This window comes from Tachypleus tridentatus, chromosome 2, assembly GCF_004210375.1.
Source record: "Tachypleus tridentatus isolate NWPU-2018 chromosome 2, ASM421037v1, whole genome shotgun sequence".
Lineage (NCBI taxonomy): Eukaryota > Metazoa > Arthropoda > Merostomata > Xiphosura > Limulidae > Tachypleus > Tachypleus tridentatus.
This window is the reverse complement of record NC_134826.1, coordinates 31367769-31393639: the sequence shown is the minus strand read 5'-3', so window position 1 is coordinate 31393639 and position 25871 is coordinate 31367769. Positions and strand designations below refer to the sequence as shown.

Sequence of the window (25871 nt, the reverse complement as noted above, 5' to 3'; positions counted from 1 at the left end):
CTCAATCATACCAGGGCTGCGTAGGATTTCCGATCAGACCATACACAACCATCGACGAGATTCTTAGGCCCCATGTGCAACTCATCATGGTGAACGTCAACGATGTTTATCAACATGACAATGCCCATCCTCACACAGCCCGACTCACCACTGTCTTCTTGAGACACCACAACATCAATGTTCTTCCCTGAACCTCCAGATCACCAGATTTAAACCTCATCGAACATCTTTGGGACAAGTTGGACCAACATCTGCGACGGCAACAACCTCAACCGCAGACTCTACCTCAGCTTGCAGCAGCTTTGCAGGCTGAGTGGACAGCCATTCCACAGGATGTGATTCATCATCTTATCGCTTTCATGGGCAGGAGATGCCAAGCAGTTATTGATGCTCACGGGGGCATACTCGTTATTGATGTTAAACTTCACCTGGTGAGCGTGGACTTCGCCTTTGCAGACTTTGGATGTTCAGCAGTGAATGTGCAAAGTTTCACACATATAGAACTACCCAGAATAAACTTGTTAACAATTTGTCTCCCATTTTGCCTTTTGCGTTTCTTTTTTTGAAGAGTATATATTGTACCATACTCAATAACATAAATAAAAAAGGTACTTATCTTAGTGGTGGATAAGCCATTTAAGCCACAAAGGCAACACTCAGTTTTTATTAATCAAACTACGAAAAATTTATAGACATACAGTAATTACACATCAAAAACAACTATGGATAAGAATTTTACATCATTCAGCAGATTTCTAGCTTTTAATGTTCATCACTGAGATTCTTGATAATACAGGGAGAAAGTTTTGAGTTAGTAATACTTTATTAACTATTTAATTTTTCCAATAAAACATTTTCAGAGTTAAGCTTTCATAAGCAAATTCTACCATACCTCAGTTCTGCACTACAATTACATATTCTTTATGTTTATTATCTTGTATATAATTTTGCAGTCTATTTTTTTGACTTTACAAAAATCATATTTACAAGGATTTTTCAGACCAAAATATTCATTGAGAATTTGCAAGTTATTTTAATTTAAAAATGAAATGAATTTTAAAACATGACATGGTTTGGAAAAGAACTAGAAACTACATTTGTTTTAGTAGTGAAGTCAAAACAGAAAAAACTTTCTTAAAAATGTTAGTTTAACAAGAAGAGCTCTCTGATTTCAGAGAAGAAAATATTTTTTTAGGGACAGGTTTAAATCTCTAACTTATGGCCTGGCGTGGCCAGGTGGGTAAAGCACTCGACTCGTAATCCGAAGGGTAGGCGTGGCCAGGTGGGTAAAGCACTCAACTCCTAATCCGAAGGGTAGGCGTGGCCAGGTGGGTAAAGCACTCAACTCGTAATCTGAGGCTTATGGGTTCAAATTCCTGTCACACCAAACATTCTCGCTCTTTCATCCATGGGAGCATTATAATGTGATGGTCAATCATACTATTCATTGGTAAAAGAGTAGCCCAAGAATTGGCAGTAGATAGTGATGACTAGCTACCTTCCCTCTAGTCTTACACTGCTAAATTAGGAACAGCTATTGCAAATATGTTTAAAAGAAAATAAGTGGCCAACTTATTATTGAAGCATGCAAGGTTATTCTTGGAATTGATAATATTTCTTTTTTGCAGTATTATAAAAACAATGAGACAAGAGGGACACAAGTTTAAGACTGAACAATTTGCTAATACAAAAAAGTAGGGTTCTTAAGTACTAACTTAAGCATATCTTTCAATGACAGATTTTTTAACTTGTGACTTGAAAATATTTTAGGAGAATGGGATTCTTAACACATCATAAAGAAAAGGTTTATGACTGGTAGCATAAACAGATCTTTGAATGATAGTGTTATTAACTCATAGCATTGTGGTACAGGATGGTTCCATGTGTTTCTTCCCCTACTTAATTAATATGTTAATTCTTTGAAATTTCTTTTTTCTATTTCAATTGAGTTTGGACAAAGAAAATTGCTGAAGTATATACATCTGACTTATCTAATTCAATCTCTATCTTGGATCTAGCTTTTCAACTGAAATTAACTGTATTTTCTTGCATGAAGATAGTTTACAACATAGGAGAGTAGAAAGCTGTCATTTTGTTCATAAATTTGGTAATGGCCCATGGCTGCCAGATTTTGTGTTTGAATCATAGTGGGTGAAGGCCTTATATATGATTAGTGTTTTGTGAACCACCTGGCATAGTTATTACTTGTTGTGTTACTACATAAAGAAAGATTTTTTTCTCCTGTAACTTAAATGTTAGTAGACTTTAAGTCTAACTGAACCATAATACAGGGAAGATATAATGTAGGCTTTATTATAACTTTTAACTTTGTTTTTATTTTAGATATTACCTTATCTTACTGTGTGAGACCTTTTTGTTTTTCTATACATACACTTTGGTAGTATCTTAGTTAGATTTTATAAAAAACAATTGTTCCTTTCATTATGTATGATGATAAATGAATGAAGTATTGCATATACGATGTTTTAAGGCCTACTGTTGTGTAATCTGTTAAAAAAGGTTGATTTGGACAATATCATTGAATCTTAAATTATTAAAGATTATTATTAAATTATTCTTTTTCTCATACTGTTCTGTCAGGGGTTAAAAATTTGCTTTATCTTTACACTGCTGCACAAAAAGTTCAAAGAGAAGGATAACAGAAAAGCTATTAATTGTGAAAAAGAATGAAGATAATGTTGGGTTGTAGTGATGTTAGTAGTAGTGGTAGAATAGGGTTGAAGGTTAAGTGGGAAAGTAACTAAAATTAGATTTGGAAAAGTAAGTTTTGGAAGACATAAACAATTTACTAAAACATCAGCCAAAAGGAGGCATGTGTGTGTCTGAGAGTACCTAGAGAATGGGATGATGTTAGGTCCTGGAATTTCTTTGACAAGTTCTCCTCAGAAGATTAAGGTTTTCTGACTTATGGTTTGAGAATATCTCACAAAAATAGTTAAGAAAAAAAATAGGTCTAAGCAAAATAAGGTGTTTAACTTTTAACTTGAACTGATGTCAGGAAACAATGTTTGATGTTTGGCTTGAATATATCATGATAACAAAATTTCTTGAATTCAATAATTTAAAGAAATCTTTAGAATAAAATATTTTGATTCATAGTCTAAATCTTATGAAAGGTTTTTGTTAGGAAATAGCCCCTGTAATATGTAAAACAGACACTTTTGATAAGATGATGGTTTTTAATTCAAAAATTTCTTTTTTGGACACAGCACCATCTGGTGTTCCTCAGAACATTCGAGTTATGACAGTAGATAAAAATGTACTGGAATTTCACTGGGATTCCATACCTTGTGATCAATCTAATGGGAAGATTATTAATTATGAATATGCTCTTCATCACATCCCTCACTTCAGATCAAACAAAACTAGAAAAAAAAGGTCAATGATAAGAATATCCAAAACAAATGGTAAGCTAAATATTTATTTTTCTTTTTTAATAAAAGAAAGGTTTCATTTCTGTTTACTATGTATAAAATATTAAAGTTAATGGCTATATGATTTATCTATCTTGCATTATTGACCAGTTATGGTTCATTAATCTTTTCATTTCTGTACAGTTAAACAATACGAAATAATTTATGTACTTTAAAATCTCCAACACAACTGGAAAACATCTATGAGAGCATTCAGTTTATTTCCATAATTTCCTGTATGTTTTTGAGTTGTATACATTCTTCACATCTTGTTATGTTTATATTTTTCAAGTAAGTATTTATTATTCAAATTGAATTCAAAATGAATAGTCTTATCTTTATTATAAACAAAATAATTTTTTTTAATTGAGATTTCTGTGTTGAGTTTAATAACATTTTTAATTATCAGAAACTTGTTCCTATTAATAAGCACATTATAAATAACAACACAAATAGAATATTTGTGTTATTATATTTATCAGTTAATTTTATTGCATTTATAAGAATAACACAAACAAACTGTTGGTCTGTCATTGTTATGTCTAAATTAGCTAATGTAATCAACAAATGATAATTGATTACATGTATATTAAGTAACTAAAATGATGACCCCAGATCATGTTATGTACATGTATTGTATATATACATATTTCATTTGTTTTTTGTAGAGAGATAGAAAATCATTTTTTCTTTTCATTATCTGATCTTTTACACTAAAAGGTTTTTACTGTCAAAGTGTGCTTGGCACCAAAGTAAAAAGTAAGAAATATGGTGTTCAGCTCATTATAGCCTCACTGAACACTTTGTAGAAAACAAAAAAGTCAAAAATGAATGCTTCTCAATTATTTTAGTCAGACAGACTCATATAATTCACTAGCTTAATATTGCTTTATCTGGAGGTGAGTAAGCACTATATCATCATAATGTTTTCTGGTATGTCTTACAAAATGTGTCAAAAATTGAATTATTTTGCAGAAAATGTTAAGAATGATCTGAACAACATTCAATATGTGATTTCAAAAATATCAAGATGTTAGATTTTCATGAACTGTTTAAGTTCAATTAGAGAATTATGATTTAGACAGTTTATATAGCATAGGAGTAATATTTTGTTGTTTTTAGAAGTGATATTGTATGTGAGGTTTGTTTACATAACTATTTGCAAATGATATGTTGTGTAGTCCAAGTTTTATAAATTAGCAATTGTTTACAATAGTGAGATTGCTGTGTCATGTTGCTAAAACTTCCCAAGTTTCTCATTGATTTAACTGAGTATTATTGCATCACAATATCTAGCATTGCATGGAATGTTCTAGACTTTCATCAGGGTATAAATATTCATCAAAAGAATCATTATTGGGTTCTAGTTATATACTGTATGATCCTGAGTATAGAGATATAGAATGTACATTGACAATTTTTAAAGTAAAATTATCACAGATGGTATTGTAATAACAAGAATAGAAAAATAATAATATGTCTTGTTAATTCTGTTTTAAAATAATTGAACCAACTTGTGTGGACTTTGATGAATCAGAGACAATTATCTAAAACTGGACACACCTGTGGTAACCAATAAGGTTATAAACATTTCTATACATGTTTGATTTGTTTTAAATATATTATTTTGAAACAAGCAGACCATTATGCTATCTGTTTATAGTTGAAATTTATTACTTACATGTCACAGACACCTACTATAAAGAATCTAGCCTTGAAAACATGACTCTTGGAATATTAAAATTTGTATGCAGTTATGGAATAGTTTTTATTCTAAGTTAAAGTCAAATGGGAAGATGCAAGATCTTTAACAGTAACACTAATAGGGCTATTCATATGCTGATACTCTACTAACTCTTAAGCATTATCAATGATGCAATCTCTTATAGTAATGTATAAGTCCTGTCGTGTTTAACTCATGACACATGTATTTACTCCTAATACTTAAACTGTTTTGCAGCACCCAAACTTAATCTCTAGTACTAGTACTTTCAACATTTTCCTTAAACTGACTTTTATTAAGAATGTGTAAACAACATATAATAAACTTTTTTCTAAGTTTCCTCCTGCTGCCATGAACATATAAATTCATTATTATTACAACTAGCTTACACTCAAAAATATTATATAATATATTGTTATTTATTTTAAATACTTTTTTCTTACTGAGAACATATAGCCTTACTAATTTTAAATTTTGACACAAGCATATTAATATCAACAAAGAGTTTCTGAAAAATGTGATATACACATATAGTAAAATTTATATGCATATATATGTTTTAAGATAAATAAACAAAGTGTTTGATATTTTATTTACCGAGTAGAATAATGCAGTTAACTGAGTATGGGGTTAATTAAATATAATTGCTAAAATATTCATGAAAATTAATTACAAGAAACTTGTTATTTATTTGAGTTTAGGTACCTTCTGCCAGTGTTTTTATCCATGTTTATGATATTATGTCTCCTTTACAATATTTTTATCCTTAAAAATGTTAATTTTTATAATTATATTTTTAACCATAAAAATGTTAATTTTTATAATTATAAAATAAAATGAATGTTTTTTCTCTTTCAATTTTGTAGAAACTACTGCACATCTAACAGAACTTGTGCCTTTTGAAACCTATACTTTTGCTGTTCGAGGATATACTAAAGTTGGTGCTGGACCTTTCTCAAAAAAAATATTTCAGAAAACTGCAGATGATGGTGAGTTTCAAATCTCATCTATAAAATATTAATATATTTCATTTGCCTATAAATCATTCAAATAACACAAAATTATTTTATTAAATCCTTCTGGTTACTCGTAAACTACAAATAAATCTACATTCAAACTATTCACAAGCTTCTATCTCCAGATATATTATGGTGATTTTACAAATAAAAGACAGCAAAATTACTTTGTTATATCAGAAGGAAGTCAGTGATAAAAGTTAGTATTTATGCATTAATGCAATAATTTGAGTACATCTTGGAATGAATTTCAACAGTAAGCTCTCAAGTATTTCACAAGAAATAAGAGACACTAGTGTTACATATTGTAATTAATCTTGGATGAATCTTTGATATATTATATTATGTACATTATATATTATGATTTCAAATAAATAGAAACTGGAATTTCATTTTAGAAGTTAATTGAATATCAATATATATCAATTTTATGAAATTTACCAACAAGATTGATACACACAATTTTCTTTCTTAACGCAAATATATTTTAATATACAAACAACAATACAAATTATAATAATGGTTATTACAAATAATGATTTATATACAAAGGTTTTGCAAACTTACAGCAATATTAAGTTCTCTATCCATTCTGGAACTGAATACTTTGTCAATGGTTTATGAAGTGCAAATTACTTTCACGTTGATATACAGATACACTTCACTTGATGGTAATGCTAGCTAGCTGTATTCTTCACACGTGAGTTTTTCCCAATGAAAATATCTGATGTCTTCATAGAAATACTAACGTCTGAAGTTAATTCACTGAAGTTTGTAATGTTCGAAATCTGTAAATGTTCCTGATTAAATTATGTAGTTTTCTGATTAATAAGTGTTAATCATAATTATAGCTTCCAAGGCTTATAGTATACTAACTGTAGTGGCCCAGCAATTTTCTTTAACTGTGTCCTGGCATATCAGTTTATAAATTTTAAGCCAGCATTTGCAAAAGTTCACTTGTCAACAATACCTGAAGATATGCTAGTGTCTTTTGTAAAATATATGTTGTTGATTCTCACACTCGAAAAGTTTAGATATTAGGCAGGACTAGCACAATACATATCCAACATATAACACATATATTTTAATATACAAACAACAATACAAATTATAATAATGGTTATTACAATTTATATACAAAAGTTTTGCAAACTTACTGACAATAGTGAGTCTAATATCTGATCTGGAACTGCCCTTGGATGTTAACAAGTTTAAGTTTTATTTTGGTTGAGGTTGAATTATTGTTCCCTTTTTCATCTTAAAATAATATTAAATTCTTTACACTAGTATCTTATATCTGTATCAGTATTAATTTACAAAAGTTACAGAACTTAAATATAGTCAGTTTGACAATGTTTATTGTGGCTTATACATGCACAACATGACCTTTACCATGGAGACAAAATGACAACTGTTGTGTAAGCCATTCATATGAACTGTGATGCACATAAAGTCACACTATTGTCATTATTGAACAAAGTGAGAATGTACAAGTTCTCCCAAGTTTCCATTGTTTTACTGATGTGTTAAGTAATGTCATGCTTTAGATGTATATGCTACTCTCAGATGTTCTACAAAATCATCATACTGTGAAGACAGAAATTATAAATGTGATTATGTGAGCTGAAAATGCCTTAACTTATTATTGAGCTATTATCTTGTTTGAGTTTTATTCTAGTTTCCAAGTTATTGATAGTGAAAATCACCTTTATGTGCTGGATGTTACATCCTAATTTATTGTTGTTTCATCACCTTGGTTAAGCTTTATTTTGGTTTTAATATTATGTTTTCTGTAGTGTATGATAATTTTTAATTCATTGTTGTTGTTTCACATTCTTAGATCTTTGTTTTAGGTGTTTTTTAGGTTACATATATGTCTGTGATATGTGTTATACTTTAATTTATTTTTTTACCTTATTATAGCTGAAATTTACATTTTAAGATAAAAACTGTGATACCACTATTGTTTTTCAGTTCCACCAGCACCATCAGTGATACTTATTGAAAAAAGCAATCAACACATTACACTGAGAATAAAACCACCTAATCCAACACATGGAGTGATTCTACAGTATAATTTATCATATTCGACTGCAGACAATCAATCTTATCACTCAAGGTTTGTCTTGATTAACAGCATCGACCAAAATGACAATAGCACTGATGTCAGCAAAATTTATCAGCTGCAAAATTTGCTACCATATACCAAATATTTGATCAAGGTAAATAAAAGATTAATATTGTCATGATACTGATTTAAAGTGAAATATATCCACAGAATGAAGATAAACAAAAGTATATATCATTGTTGTTATTGAAATGTGAAAATTTTATGCTAGATGTAGTTACAATATGTAAAGCATCCAGTAAGCAGTTCATTCATTTTATATAAAATAATCACATACCAGAATTACATTAATTTTTCTACACAATATCTTGCCTTCTCTCACAAATAGCTTTATTGACTTATACTGCCCTCTATCAGTGCAAACTTACCTCACCACAAGACTTTATACTTTTATTTATCCTCATATAAGCTAACATATCTACATACTAACATCCAAATAATTACGCAGCAACCCACCACAATAGGAGTGTTACACTAACCTATTGTAACTAACACCATCTCTAATCTTGTAGCTGTTAATCACTTCTCTCTTGGCAGTTGTATTGAATAGATGTGTTTTCACTCATAGTTTGATTAACTTATCCAGAATTTTTTTAATTTTTTTGCTTCAATGATATTTTTGTTTGCTGTTTTGATTATCTTTTTTGGAGAATTATGAATTATTTTATTCATCTTCATTTCTCATTCAATTTCAAGAGTTACTTCACTTCCTCATGTACAATTCTAGATGCTGCCACTTGTTGTGATGTCTTCTGTCAAGGTGTTTACTCTGCTTTTCAAGATAGGGTGTTATGTATACCCATGGCACTATTTCCACTCCTATAGTCCATAGAACTACATAATACATTATTTCCTTCCTTCTTTTCGTAGAGTATGGGGTTCTTTGCCTCTTACCACTTCTGAATTATGCTGGAATGGTGGAAAATGAAAGCCTGTCCTTCTGAGTATGCACAATACCACTCAGATGATGGTAGGGTGGTAGCATTCTACCATTGTAAATGGCATGATGCCCTTCCTACCAAAGTCCTAATATATATTTCCAAATACCACCAAGTATTTTGGATTTCAATTCATGGATATTGAGTGTTGGTTAGAATCAAACCAGACACATAAGTTCTTAGATGTTTTTAGATGGTTACCTTCTTCTTACTGTAGACTGAATGATCAGTTGTTGGTGGATAATAGACATGAATTCTTGCATGTATAAGTTTGGTTATCTTTCTACCACAGACTGGATGAAACATCCCCCTTTCTACTGGCTAATGGATGTATATTCCTGATGGATATGGAGTGTTTGTGTTGGATGTGGATTATTAATACAAAAGCTATTCTTTCATACCAGTATCTGTTTTTGAGGTGAAAGATAGAGGGCTCTCTTCCCACCATGGAACTGAACTACAAATGTTGCCAGATGTTGGTTGAGGCTGAATTTCTAGTTATGGTGTCTTGTGCCCTAGCCACTCTATGCTGATGGAAGTTCCAATATTTCTGTAACTTTTCTTAGGGTCCATTCATTGTTTCTGCCCTTTTGACAACACATTACTAAGAGGCAAAGAGTAAGCCTGACTCAGAAGTGACAGGATTTCCCATGGGTATGTCACTTTTAGCTCTTTATCACATCCAATGGTTTTTCTTTGGTCGATTCCTCCAATTGTTCAATGTAAGATTTTAGCTTTTAGCAAAAAGATGTAAAAAATTATACTGGAAATTAATATTTTCTTAAACTGAAAACGTGTTTCTAATAGATACTTATATCTCACATTTCTAACCCATCCATCCTCCTCCTGGTATGATCTGACCAATCTCAAAGTGGTTATCAGCTGCAAGATTACAGAGTGTGTGTTAGTTTTGATAGATGTAGTGTTGCACCCTGTTGATGGAGAGTTGTTGCATAATCATTTGCCTGTTAATATGCAGATATATCACATTAACATATGTGAGGGTAAGTAGGAGAGTCAAGGCTACTTGTGAACACAAATTTCTGCTGATTGGAGACAGTACAAGTTAAGTGAGTAATAGTTAGTATAAATATATTTTCAACTTAAGAAAATGTTAAATTTTATTGCACTGATAATTAAGTCTTTTAGAAACTGAGTTTTCTTTAGTTTTCCTCAAATTCCTGTTTTAACTATAAAAGTTTAAATTTCATCTTGAAAATAAAGAAATTCTTATATCTGTTTTAAAAATTAGAATACAACTTTAGAAAGACAATTTACTAAACTGTGAGAAATTATGTTACAAATGACTTCAAATAATTTTACAAAACTAGACAAAGAATTCCTGAGCGTGAATTTGTATATAATCACAGGGAATAAGTGTAAAATGTTACAAAACTTTGTAAAATGTAGAATTAATAGCTACATCAAGAGCCACCAAGAATAATAATTTTGTGGCCTCTGTAGGATATAACTGTATTATAACCTTCCTCAATTTAATTTTTTATTTTATGTTGTTTCTTTTTATAAAGGCTCAAGCATCTACCAGAGTTGGCTGGGGTTACTGGAGTGAAACTGCTACTATTCTTACTGAGGAGAGCTGTAAGTAGATAAAAACTGATTTTTTGTCTACAATGTATTTTTGGTACAAGCAACTCATGGGTGTGAATTATTTATGTAGTAGGGTTCTTTCCAAACAATGACTGGAAGATCTAACACTTGCAAAAGAATGTCCTGCAAAGTAATTATATCTGTATTTTTTACCTTTAACAAGTTCTTCTTAACCTTGTTTTATCTGATTCATCAGAGAAAATATTCAATATTTTGTGTTCTTCATTAATTAGACTTTGTGTATAGTTCATTAAATCTTTCACTATGTATAGATCAAAGTTCATATGTCACGAATTTCTAGAGAATTACATTCAAAATTTAATTACAAAACCTTATTGTCATTATATACAAATAAGCTTGGTATGAAAACATAGCTGATATACCACATTTTAATATTATGCAAGTTTTAAGTCCTTAATTTTATATGAAAATATATTTAAAAATCCTCAGTCTCTATTTTGGGAATAGTGACATTTGTTCTCAAAGTCTGCCTTCTACTCTAATTTATTTACCACTCCTCACAGAAGTATGGACCTTAGTGCAAGTTACTTATCATAATATAGATAGCACTAAGACAAAACATAATTTTTATAACTTTACATCAGTGGTTCCCAAACGGTGGGGTGTGCCACACTGGTATGGCATGAGAGGATGGCAGGCATGGCAAGGAGATTCAAAGACAATCAAAGATTTAGAGACATTTTCAAAAAATTCCTGTGCCAAAAATGAATATGAATTTTTTTATTTGCAGTTAATAGATATATATTTTTCGAAAGTGAGAGCAAGATCATTAGGATGAGGATGATCTGAGGATGAAGTGAGGATGAAGATGATCTGAGCCCATGTTGTGACCCAAAATCATCATCTTCAAAACTATGCCAGCAAGTTGAATAAAGTGCTGAAGAAGGCTTGTCAAATTTGACACCAGTAGCAGGCACAAGCAAACTTCTAAAAAAGAAAGTTTGTCAACAGTATATGGATAGCTATCTGAGTCTTGGTTTCACATGAACTGGAAATAAAAATGCACCTCAGTTTCTGTGTTTCAACTGTGGTGAGAAGCTTTCCAATGTTGTCAAAACATGGAAATCTAGTAAACAAAGATGTTCAATATTTTGAAAGACTTTTGGAACAGCAGATTCCAATGACCATATTTTGAAAAACGAATCTCAGTCTCAGATAAGATGCAGATTGTATCTTACCAAGTGCCTGAATTGATCGCTCAACAGACAAAACCACATACAATAGCTGAAAAAGTGATTCTGCCTAGCAGTTGCTTGATTGTGAAAACTTTGTTTGGTGATGATGCTGAGCAAGAAGTTGTGAAAACTCCTTTGTCTGATAATTCGCAGAAGAACAGTTTGTATGTCAGCTAATATTGAGAAGCATGTTTTCGACAGCATGAAGAATTCTAAATTTGCCATTGAAGTTGATGAATTGAGCAACATTAGTGGAAAAGCACAGTTGCTTACTTATGTCAGATTCATTTCCAATGACGAAATAATCACACAGTTTTTATGTTGCAAGGAACTTGAAAAACATACCAGAGAACAAGATATTTTGCAAACATTGTCTGAATATTTGAAAAAATTTGAGATTTCATGGGATTCTTGTGTTGGAATTTGTACAGATGGAGCCCCATCTATGATAGGGAATGTAAGAAGCTTGGTGTCACTCATCAAACAGAAAAATCCAGATGTAATATAAACTCACTGTTTTTTTTACACACAGAGGCATTAGTCATCAAGACCCTTGTAGCCAATTTGAAGTTGATTCTATATCAGGCTGTGCACATTGTGAACTTTATCAAAACAAAACTGCTAAAGGTACAGTTATTTGCTCAACTCTGCAAAGACATGGAATCAAAACACCAATGCCTAATTCTGCACACCGAGGTTCACTGGCTATCTCGCAGAAAAGTTTTAAATCGGGTGTTGGAACTGAAGAACGAGTAAAGAGCATTTTTGGAACAAAAATGGAACCCATTGTACCACCATCTGGATGAGAATGACTGCTGTGCAAAGCTGGCATATCAATTTTTAGATATTTTGTATAAGATCATCAGTTGGTTTTGTTTATTTTATTTTACTTTATGACTTCATTACATAATATTTCTTAAAGTCTAATTTCTGGTTTGTAGAACTGTATCTTCTTTTGATTTTGTAAACCAGTTTGAAAGTTTTACTTTTTTAGAATATGAAGACTTTTGACATTTTTAATGCATGATCAGATCATTATTCATCTTTATGTATTTTAGTGCCTGGACCTCCTACCCAGATTAAACTGGTATCGAAAACTAACAGTAGCTTAAAAATTTCATGGGCACCACCTGATAAACCAAATGGCATGATTATAATGTATCAGGTGAGTTTACACTATTTTATAGTATGTAATGCCCTGACTTGGGTAACTATTTCATTTATAGTTTACTTGTGTATGTAAGACACCCTCATTAGTAATGAACTTTTTAGGGTGTTGCCTTATATTGTATTACTGTGAGATGCTATTATTTATAGCAGGCACTTAATGGTTTTCTTCGTTTATAATAAGTTACTTGTAATAGTCTTGTTAGGATCCTGCTTCTAATTGTTTGGTTTTGTATTCATTGAGTACTTTTAAGAATTAATCACTTATAATAAAATTTAAAAATTTTTCTCAAGTGTTAGACCTATTTCTTAAAATCAATACTTTTAACAAATTCACTGGTGAAGTTGTTTTTTTCAATGTTTGCAAAGTTGGCTGCTATGTGCAGTTTCTTATAAAGGTAGATATTATAAACAATAAATACTTCTACAACATTGGCAGTGTTAGCATCAAAAATATGAAGGGGCGAGCCAGTTTTTTGGGGACAAAATAGGGCATCTTATGCTCATATGTAATTTTAGAGAGACTCATTATTTATACCAAAGTTTTGGCATACTAAATTAAACTGAACCAACATAAGGTTTCAAAATTGCTGTCTTTATAACCTTGTAAAATTTGATAAAAGAACAATAAATATGAGTGAGATATGCTGCAAACTCCTTGACAGCTCAATGTGTTGTACCTGTACACTCATTTATTTTCCTAGCTTGTCTCATTTCCATTTGTATTATCTTCTAGATTCAGTATATAATGGGCTGAAAGATGTTTAATGTTCTCAAAATCAAGGAATTTTCCCAACTTGGAGTCAATTAATGATAAGGAACAGAATATTTGGAGATGTTCCCAACTGAATTGTTTGTTTAGTTCCCCAAGAATAGTGTCAGTGTTTGGAAACAAGGTCGCTCATTTTATGTCATAGGTATCTCATATAACGTCTCACTTCCTAAGTGTGATTAGAACTACAAAATCATCCATGTTAGAGGTTGTGGAACTGTGTAACTGATGCCATTAGCAACATTTCAGGTTATTTCTGGTACTGATGTCACAAGAATGTTGAAAATAATTTCCAGCTTCCTCACCTTATATGTAAGTTTGCAGCTCTGCTAGAATACTCTCAATGAAATCTGTTGCTTTTAAATGACCTAACTTGGAAATTTGCAGATACCTGATACTGCTTTTGCTTCATATATGATGTCACTCAGAAATAGCACACAGTATATGAACATCTGGTCAAGTTGCACCAAAATGGACTCGTGTTTAATACGTGGTTTCAACTGTTGTCACTTTTGTTAACATGCCATAGAAATTTAATACAACAGTCAAACCTTTGTACAATTGCACTTAAAGCATGCACCTAAGAAACCCATCATGTTTCCAACATTGTTCTAAATTCTACAAGCTTTTCATTTGGATACATATCTTATTTTCTTTGGAAAACAATCCACTGTGTGTGAACATTAGAACCATCTAAAAAATTCTGAAGCATTGAGAAAAACTCAGCCGCAGTGGTGACAGAGCTCACATTTTGTACAATGATCAAGTTAAGATGATAAACAAAACAGTGAATTCAGATGACTTGAGGTATGATTTCTTGATGATGAGAAACCCACTTGAAATAAAAATATGTCTCAGAATGGCTGGTATAAGTATTTTGACCTTCCTAGGTTAACCTTCAGGTTAACAAAGAGAGTTTTCAACTGACTATTGCCAGACACATGTCTTAGGGATGAGAGTATAAATAGGTATGGGATTGTAAGGGGCATTACAGTTGGGTGTTAAGTTACTAATTATTATAGGCATAAAGGTGTTTCTTTATGTTAGTTTAGTTTTGGTTTTAGTTGTTGTATAAGTAGGGCTTCTTTGATTTTGCATTTGTTTATATTTTTTTCCCTACTTAGTACCTAGGTGTTTTCTATAGTTATGTTGTGTTTTTTTCATATGCCATGTTCAAAAACATGTGAAGGTGTGTTTTTCTGTTCCTTGAATCTAGTTTCCATTTTTCTGCTTGTTGCTCCAATATAGAAGTCGTGGCAGATGCTGCATTGTATTTTATAAATTATGTTGGTGTTATGTGTTTGTCAGTGTAGTTTTCACATAGTATATCAACAAATTTTCTCCAAAAACCATTGAAAAAATTATATGCACATACATAGACCAACAACAAACAAATAACAATAAATCCCAAGATACAACAAACTACAAATCCTTACACTGCTGCATACCATATGTTCCCTGACATCAGCAAAAAAATAACCAACATTGAAAAAAACTCATAACAAAACACGACATTCCAGTAAACACCAAATCTATTCAATCTAGCTTGAACAGTTCAGAGCTTCTCTTATTTATTCTTTTATTTCTTCCAAAATTATTTCATTGAGAATATCACAAATTATATCTGGTACATTGTAGTGTGTATATCTGGCATTTTAGGTTTTTCACACAGTTGGTGATTTACGATTTGGAAATAAGTCTTTAAGAAGTTTAATATTTCCAAACGTTTCCTTTATTTTTAGCTGTGTATCTTTCATGATGACCTCTCTGAGCTACATTTTAGACATCTGTAAGTCTTAACTTATCTGCATGTATTTTGATGTATTCCCCTTTTTTTCTTTTCACAATCATCTAGTAAGCTTCATTAACATTGTTGGTTACTGTTTTCTTAGAAAACTTTGATTCTAAATCAGCATTATATTTGCATGCAGTGTTCAAATATGCATCATTATGCTTTTTTTTGTAAAACTTATTGTATTTTGGAGATTCACCCATGCAGTTTTTTCCATGTATTGATCCCTTCAGGCACAAAAGCTTGCTCACCTTGATATTTTGCACCTGTAGTAAAATATCAGTAGATGTGGAATATTCAAACAAAGGATATGTGTTATACCATTCAGGTATGAATTTTCATCAGTAAGTCTTTGGAAAGCAGAAGGGCTCATTAAGACCAAGTTGAAATGATCTATTGTCAGGTATTTGGGATATGTCACTAGACTACCTAGTCCAAAAGTTGGCCTAGGCAGAGTTGCTTTTTCACTGCTGCTGCTTATCTCAGGTAATTCTCCAATGTTAGCAGGTTTGCCAAATATACTTTCATATTCTTGATAAGAGGTATCCACAGCACATTTTTGGTTTGATATTCTATCCTCTATTGGGTCTTCATGTATGACTATTTCATCTTCAGTCCTTCAGTACTTCTTGCTTGGTCCACCTATCTTTTTGATAAATTCATCTTCCTGGGAATCCTGTGATTTATATGGGCTTATGGAAAATTTTCTGACATCCATCTTCTCAATAGTAAGACTTAATGTGTCTACATATGTATGTAGAACTCCAACTTAATTTAATAATTAACAACTGCAAAATATATTGTTTAAAGATGTCTGTAACCTCTTGATCTAAAGACTGTATTTATCAGCATTTTTCAGGAAGGCAGGCCTAGATCTATTTTTAATTCTTTAGCAGGAGACAATGTAATATTGTCATCACTCAAACAAAGCAAAATACTTATAACCTTCAATATGAAGTAGTTACAAAGTTATAAAATATAAAATCAGACCACTCTTGCCATAGACACTTGTCAGTCCTTCCTTCCATAAACTACCAATAGGTAATTTTAATCATATATTATGTGTAACAAATAGAAAGCTGGCATCTTCCACCTTTGAAATGGCATATTATTTTATTTTTTTCTCAATAGACAGTGTAAAGATTCAGTTTCAGTTTTACTTTTGTTCCGACAGAAAAAATATCAACCACCTTTGCTTAATTTCTAATGACATTTGTGACATAGTTAGAAAGCGAGAAAAATTTTGCTAGTTATGAGACATATTCTGAGACATTTTGACAGTTATGAGACATTATTATTATTTATTCTGTCAAGAATTATTTAATTAAATAAATAATTATTTAGTGCAGTAGTATCCTAAAATGTGGAGTTAAAGAAAATACCAATTATTATAAGATATATCTGGTTGACTTCCAGTATGCAAGAGAAAAAAAACTCTCATAGAAAAATTGTGCATATGTGAACATATTCCATTTCCTGTATGTATGTAAAATTAAAATTTGGGGAGCAAGAAAAAAAATTGATGGGTTAATGCCCTCCTTGCCCCCATAGTGCCAATACTGTTCTACAACGTTTATTAACATGGTCAATATATTTTAGTAATTATATTTTTCAAACGTTTCCTTAGTATTATAAACTTACTAGAGGGTTTGCTACTCTTTGAAGTAAGTATAATTTGCTGTAATCTGTAGTAAAGTTATTGGTTGTGCTGCTATTTGATATTTATTGGAGATACTGTCCTTTGAAGTAAGCCTAAGGTGCTGTAATCACTAGTAAAGTTATGGGTAGTGCTGTTGCTATTGTATTCATATGCTTCAGCCTATAAATTTGTGCTATTTATAGTACACCTGTATTGCACATTCATATACAGAATAATGTGGGGCATGTTTTCTGTAGAATGTATTTCATGCAAGGTGTGCATTAGAAGTCTTAATGTATGGTTGTTTGACAGGAACATGTATATTTATACATTTAAGTATAACATCAGAAAATACTTCTAATATGGTGCTATGTTACAATAATAACTTGATAGAATGATGAATCTATATTTTGCCTTTTTCTCAAATATGTAAGGTTTGAAATTGTTGATTTTTAATCACTTGGACAGGTTAAGTGTCAACCCATCACTACAGCTGATCCACAGTATCAGTTAAAGAAATTAATACTTCACTCCACCAAGGTCAATGATACAAGAAGATCATATGAAATTACAGATCTTCATCATAGCACTGCATATCAGTTCCAGGTGCGGGCATTTACTCAAGCTGGTTATGGACAAGAAGCTGAAGCAGTCTACTGGACAGAATTTGCTGGTAATTATTTTTGCCCAACAGGATAATAATAATAGGATTCTCTAATTAACACAAGTTTATTTTACTTTGGTACTTTTTAACAGAGTTTTGTGCAGTATAAAAGTATACCTGTATACTGTAGTTAGTCTCGTTTATGGAGATAAAATTCATCATCTAAATGTTAAAACATTTTCTACATAAGAATTTTAAGGTCTTTAGACAACAATCTTAATATCTTTGTACCTGTCTGGCAATAATGACTGGCAACCTAATGTTTGTTCCACTACTTGTTTCTACCAGGTCACATTTTGATACTTATTGTGTGTATGGCAGGGTGGTCACTAATCTGACCAATTTACAGAATATAAAAAGGGGTAAGAAAGTCAGGGAAAATATTCGTTTTTTCACCACCTTTTATCTCTGAACTTGTGCATGCACCCAAATTATGTTGCTTAGCTGTACCAGTTATTAATACATTTTCAAACAATCTTGTTTAGTCACTTTATTTTATTCTACCTGGTCATAATCACCTAATTAATTATATGTGTCACAAGTTATATCAAAGGTTCTTTTATAAATAAAAGGCACTAATTTATTGTCTATTTCAAGTTGCAATGTCCTTCTTTAAAAATCTTTTTCTCTAACAAGACAATATGAAGAAAGTTTGTTTTAGAGATTCTTTGTTACTTTTATTGGAACTGTTGATAATTTGATAGAACTATGAATTAAAATTGAAATTATGTGTGTGTGTGGGAGTCTGAAATTTCAGAATTTTTAAATGAAAATAAATGAAAGTATGTAGCCACCTAGTAAAGTCCCTGATGTAACTAGGAACTGTAGAAATATTAACGTAGGACACATCCAAATATCTTGTATTGTAATTGTAAGAATAATTTTTTAAAGGTTATGAAGTTCAGAAGAATTACAAGTATGTGTTTAGGAATAAAATAAACTTTATTGTGCAGTGTTCATTTTTAACTGTTTGATTGCATAGCTGTTATTTTATCTACATATGTCTTATGTTTGTATTCTTTTTACAGAAATTGATGCACCTCCAAAAGTAATTATTTTGAATGACTATGTGACTGAAAATAGTGTGCCTATTATTTTCACACCAACAGACCATATAGGAGTGAAGTAAGACATTGGCATAAGTTTTTATGACAGCTAGTACCTTAAGCTAATAACTGAGTTAACTTATATAGACTATATGCTTTATATTATCACAGTAAACTTCATAAAGGCTAGAAATGTTTTCAAAATGTTTTGTAACAGCAAATCTAAAAATGAATCATAAGAGCTTGTTCTAATGGTCAGATATATTTGTAAAATGATACAATATATTTTGACTGAAAAGTTCAGAGCAATTATTTTAAAACTCTACTACTTGTTTTCATTTTTAGAATTTTCTTTAAATTTAGCCAGTCATTTTTAAACATAATGAATTAATTTAATTTAGAATATTGTATACTACTGTACAATAGTGTGAATCTCTACTTTGTTATAAGGATAAAAACCTATTTAATGTTGTTGTGGTTCTTCTAGACCTTACTACTAGATATAAAAGTACAAATAGTAAATTTTCGGAAATTAATTTCATTAAAACATCAAGGTGAACAACATACAGATGGAACACTTATAGATTACAAAGCAAGTTTAATATTAATATAAGGACATTATTTCTTACTAAAATTTAAATTAAATAAAACTATCGTAGTCCCAAAATGAGACTACCTGCTCTCATCCAAAACTATCTTGATCCTTGTCTACCCTCTAAGCATTGTTAAAAGCTTTTGCCACAGCACCCCAGTTTTTGTACCCCAGATAGTTTGAGCCATTTCAGAACATGTACTGATTATATGACTACTCTTCACTGATTGTACTGTGCCATATATACTAGTACATCTATCCTTCTATATTATTCTCTGAAGGATGGTAAGTCCCATATCAGCTGTTGAATCTGTGATAGTCACCAGATAGTGCCTGTTGTTTATTTTTTTCTTTGCTGCTTGCTTGCTTTTCATCCATAATCACAGTTTGTTTGTTAATGTATGTGTCAGTAATGTGCGTGGGTATTTATGTATGTAAATATGCACTAGTTTTTTTTGTGTTTTTTTTCGTTTTTTTACACATGGCTTAACCTATTATTCAATCATGAGTGGGGCAAGGAGAAAGTAAATTTCTAAGCACCCCCTATTCGATTCTGGCCCAGAGCTCCAGCTAAGTGCCAATTAAATCTTAAACTGAAATACCTGCCATGTGTTCTCTCTCTCTATTATTCTAGAACAGTCGTTACTTCCTTGATTGCATTCTAATATGTAGACATGTGTTTTAACTTGCTTTCCATGTGACTACAAAATTTTGATTGTGCTTGATCCCAAATTGATATCAGTATCAATTACAACTTCAAGTTTCAATTTCTATTTTTTCTGCTTGTTTATTTTAGAAATATTTCTGTTTTCTGGATTCAAAATTTGTTTTTATGAATTTGGTATTTAATCCTACTGCTAGGGGTATCGTTTACTACACATGAAACAACGTTTCAGTGTCTTACATTCAAAATTTTATTAAATTACTTTTTATTTATGCTATACCACTTCAAATAGTGTAAAATATTAGCTAATAATCCATATTTCAATAGTATATAACTTCTTAATTCTACAAGGCAATATTTCACAAAATAAATCCATAAATTTTCTCTAGTGTGACATGTGTGACACATTTTCTCATAGCAAGTCACTTTCCCTATTTTATCCACCACCTTTCAAAACGGTACAAAATTAAATGTAAATTACTCTCTATAAAATCGTCATTGTCAGTCATGTCTGCTAACTTCTTCAAAAAGTTAACTGAATGGGAATTTTCTGTCATGGTTGGAGAAATTCATTCTTAATCCCACTTAATATCTTATTTCATGGGTTTTTTTTCTTTAATCTCCATCTTTGTAGTCCCAGTCTTCTTCCCTTCAGCTTGAGGATATGATGCAGTCTCAATAGCTTTACCTTCTCTTTTTTTCAATGTGCAAGAGGTCCTCTTTTTTTTTAGGGATATGTACTTCCTAAGAAGCTCTCATTCTCTTAGGTTGTGCTCACATGCATTTCCTTCAATGGATGCTTCTTGACCAGTGTAATTTCTGCAATCTCTTGCACCATTCCATCACCCTTCCACCCTTCAATTAAAGCTGACCTTGTTTGATAGCTTGGTGGGGGTTCTCATATCTCCATCTTGAGTGGAGACTTATTTATTTACCAATTTTTCTTTGGTGGATTGGAGGCTTTACTTAATTCCCAAAAAATTTCTGACTGGTAATCCATCAAGAAAGCTACCCTCCATTTTCAACATCATCAAACTTTTGTCAGGTTCTGAATCATTTCCTTCTGCTTCTTGGGGAGGTGGTTGTGGCTATTTTCTGACTGTTCCACTGTTATTGGGTATATTACCAAGTGAAGGGGGAACTGAATCCAGATTTCTATATATCCAGATGTTGACTCTTTTTTTACTGGGTGAATGACTACCACAGGGTAATCTTGGTGTGTAAATTTCCCAGCATTATGAATCTGATGGCAGATCCCTTATCTCAACTCACCCACATTCTTCCCATGAAGTAGTCTTTTTTTCCATTGGTATTTTGGTGGGTGTGTTCTCTACTGGGAACACCACATATAGATATGTTTGTGACTCCAAACATAGGAACACCAAAATTTCTTCCTTTTATTCCCTGGTTTCAGACCCCTCAGCCATGGGAGTAGGTGTAGAGGTCTTTATGAATATGCCTATTCTCTGATCAAACTCCTCTTCAGGGTTTTCCCTTATCCAGACCACTCATTATTGTGTTCTGCTAATTGCTCCAAATTGGCCTCCTCAAACATTTTTCTCTCTGCTCTGGCCCTTATTGGAGTAACAAACATCCCATGTCCTTACCTCTGTTCCAGTCTCTTCTTCAACAACATAGTTTACTCTGATGTTACCAAACTCTATCCTCATGTGTGGCTTTTGTTCAGTCCCTTGCCTCTACTTGAAAGCTCAACCTTGGTAGAGCATTTTAATTTCTTATTCCATTCATCTTTTTCCTTGTCTCTGTACCAGAAGCAATGGTCTACCTTCAAGCCTTAGTTCATCTACTGTGGCTTCCTCCCCTACCTTTGGTGCCTTATCTTTCTCAGATCTTCATCTAATTGCTTTATCAGGGTTGGTCTGATCAGACGTTTCTATTTGTAGGACTGCCCTGTTGAATACCTTCTGAATTTCCCATTTCTAGAAAGCTTTATTGTCCTCTGTTTTTATTCTTTCCTTTGTGTTCCTTTTGTCTTATCCATTCTCCTCGTCCTTTTGTTTTACCTTATTGGATTTCAGTTTTGTCATTTGTTCCCTGTCCCATTCTCCATTTTAACCCATTGCTATATATTCCTTCTACCATCTTTCTCTTAACTTCTCTTCCTGCCCATACTTTTCTATGGTCATTGTCATTCTGATATTTATGCCATTCATGTTTTCTGTATCATTTACCATTCATCTTAGGTTATCCTCTATCCTTATTGGGCCTTCCTTCCCTAGATATTTGCTGCTTGGCTTTGTGGTTTAGCCTTCTCTCCTATTTCCTCACTTTCCCACTGTACTCTCTTTCAATTCCAGATCAACTTCTTTGTCCAGTATGTTTCCTGATATGTTATGTAGCTTGTACTCTCCTTTTATTTTGTTGTTACCATCTGTTTGTTTTGAGGATTCCCTCTGTGTCTTGTAATATGTTTTCTGTTGCATTCATTGATTGGGTTTATCAACTCAATTAACTGGCATAATCTAACTTGTCCGTGGAAAGTCATTATCTGTATAATGTTTCTTGACACCCAATTTGTTGTCTAAATCTTTAGCAACTTGCTTTTTCTGACCTTTGGAGGTGATTGTTCAGGCTGCTATTTGGACAACTCATTACACATTAACTGCATTAACTGGCTGTGTTTTGCTTAAACAGATATAGTCTTTCTCATGTGGTGATCCTATACACATCTCACTGTTGATATAGGGTGTTTATGTTAGACCACTGACAACTTTGTCCAGTGGTATGCATATGTATATTTTTTATTCAATATTACTTGTTTCACTTATATTGGGCCATCATTCATGGATCTCATGAGTAAAACACACATGGATTTTTGCTCATCCACACTGACCAGGAATTCCTTCATTTGGGGTCTATCTGCTTTTCAAAATAGGTAATTGCAGACTCCCCTTCCATTGTCTCTGGTGTATCATTCCTCTTGATTCCCCAAAATGCATTTCCCCCTCTTCTCTTTTAGTGGAGCACAAAAGTCTCTTCCATTTCTGTTCCAGTCACTGTGCTTTCTTATAGCAAAGCCACATCGGGCTATCTCCTGAGCTCACCGAGGGGAATCAAACACCTGATTTTAGCGTTGTAAATCCATAGACTTACCACTGTACTAGCGGGGGACATCCAGTCACTGAAGTGGAGGACTGTGGAGGTTTCATACTGATTAGGTTTTCAAAAAATAAAATTAAACTTTTTAGCCCATGTGTATCTCTTTGGCACTAAGAGAGGTGTAGTTGTTATAATCATTATAGTACCAAACAGTGAATTATACAGTAATATTCAGTATCCAAGGCACTTCCACTGGGTGTTTTTGTCCAAACAGACTACACTTGATCTTATCCTATGCATCCAAGTGGAAAAGCACCTGTTGATGTCTATATGTTATGTAAGGCACTTCCACTGGATGGTTTTTCACTTGGGTATACTGCACATGTTGATATCTGTATCTTATGCAGAGCACTTTCATTGGATGTTTTTGGAATAATCTGATGCATCCCAAGATGTTTCATTTGCATGTTTTTTGCCTGGGTGGACTACACTAGACATATTCAAATATATTTCATGATCTTTAAATCCTAGCCATGTATTATTATTTCATTTTTTTCTAGAGCACATTTACTGGCATCACTATGTTTAGTACTTTGTTTCTTACAGTGGTTTGTTATGAGGTAGATTTGAACAGAGGACTAGTTATGATGGAACTTGTGATCACACTCATAATAGTAATTTTTTTCATTCATAATCCTCCATACCAAAGGCACTTCTCCTGGATGTTTCTGCCTGTATAGACTGCACCTGGCATAATTTGATGTAACTCAAGACATTTCCTTCAGCACAGTCTTATTAGAGAAAGTGGTTAGATAAACACAAGCCTTTTCATTTTTGTAAATACCGTATTAACTTATCCCATGATTTTCCAGCACTTCCTACAGTGATTCAGTGCTGCACATCTGTTTAATGACTTCAGCTATACCTGTCAATTTATTTCTGCCCTAGTTGTTTTACTGTATTGATTGCTGACTGAAGAGCATACCTGTACCAGAAATTGTGTTGTACCCCACTGGTGTGCTTTCTTTTCATATCTTAGCACACCCATTTCTTCAGTGTGATGACTTTACAGTTGATTTGAAAGTGATGTGTCTTCTCTGGCCTCTCTGCCTTGGCAATCTAAGATTCTAGCTTTAAGTGAGAGAATGTAGTACTGTTTGGGAAATTAAGATTTTCTTACTCTAAAAATTTATTTTGAATAGGTACTTACCTCCCTTCACCCACTTTACACCTTTTATCACTGTTGAAACACCAATATTATGGTTTGTGCCTGAAAAAATTCTTGAAAGTGAGGACTGTTTTAGAATATTAGAGGAAGATAGTTGCACTAGTATAGATGGTGCAGAACAATTTGTGGAGAGTAGTCATATGACCATAACATTTTCTGAAATGGTTAGAAAGTGCAGAACAATTTGTGGAGAGTAGTCATATGACCATAACATTTTCTGAAATGGTTAGAAACTGATGTATGCATTTTTTTTTTGCAGTACTTAGAAGGCAAACTAGGATTGAAGTAGCTTTGGGTGAGAAGAGGTTTCTAGCTATTTGAAATACAATTTCAAAATATGAAAATGTTAAAATTTGCAGCTTATAGATCATTTAAAAACTAATTTTTAATACTTCACTACTTAGATACTCATGATGTTATAAAAACACATAGGTCCAAGAAGTCTTGATAAAAATGAAATAGAAACCGTATAACCCGAGTGCTTTCAAAAGGTGGACCTTTCTTCTTCAGGGACAAACTGGGAGTCTCTCAGGTTATAAGATTTGTATTCCGTTTTTATCACTACTTAGATAAATGTCTTTTAACTGAGCTTCTAGGAAGAAGAGACTTGATGCACCTCTTTGCTTTCTTTATTATACATATATAGGCCTCAACAAATTCTGGGCACCAGATTACCATAGCAACTAAAATTTCATTGTGTCATCTAGTATATTTTCTCCCTTTTAATTCATGCATTGGGCTGTACAAAATAGAACTCAAATTTAGAACAACTCTGAATTATTGGAAATTCAAAAGTATTTTTACATTTTTGAGGCCTAAATCAAACTTTGTTTCAAGGGTTTTAGTGGCATTTTCAGCACTTCTTAATGTTATTTTTTCTCTCCATACAATCAATCAGTGCTCTTGTTTAGACCCACATAGGACCAAAGGCAGTCATTTCAGGCAATATTGTAAAGTTATTTTTAATGTTATGTGATAATTAGTATGTATTCATTGCTTTGAAAGTAAATAAATATAGATTGGTACCTTGATTGTCTGTGCTGCTCCATGAAGATCAAAATATTAATGGATAGGAAAAACAGCAGATAATCGAGACACTACTGTATCTCTCTAGTTTTCCTATTGTGTAATCTGAATACAATTTTTAAATATATTTAAGTTCTTTGTTTTACATTATAATCTCTTTCCTGTTGTTCAATCACAT

At 32.1% G+C, this 25871-nt stretch overlaps 1 pseudogene across 1 annotated transcript in view; it reads left to right on the top strand.

The window, feature by feature from the left end:
• Positions 1–25871, top strand: part of LOC143240317 (receptor-type tyrosine-protein phosphatase S-like) — a 171755-nt pseudogene that overhangs the window by 97793 nt on the left and 48091 nt on the right. The window contains exons 20-26 of the transcript XR_013021713.1: positions 3231–3428; positions 6024–6146; positions 8148–8395; positions 10769–10838; positions 13102–13208; positions 17882–18086; positions 19106–19202. The product of XR_013021713.1 is annotated as a receptor-type tyrosine-protein phosphatase S-like (transcript). The remainder of the gene's footprint in view (positions 1–3230; positions 3429–6023; positions 6147–8147; positions 8396–10768; positions 10839–13101; positions 13209–17881; positions 18087–19105; positions 19203–25871) is intronic.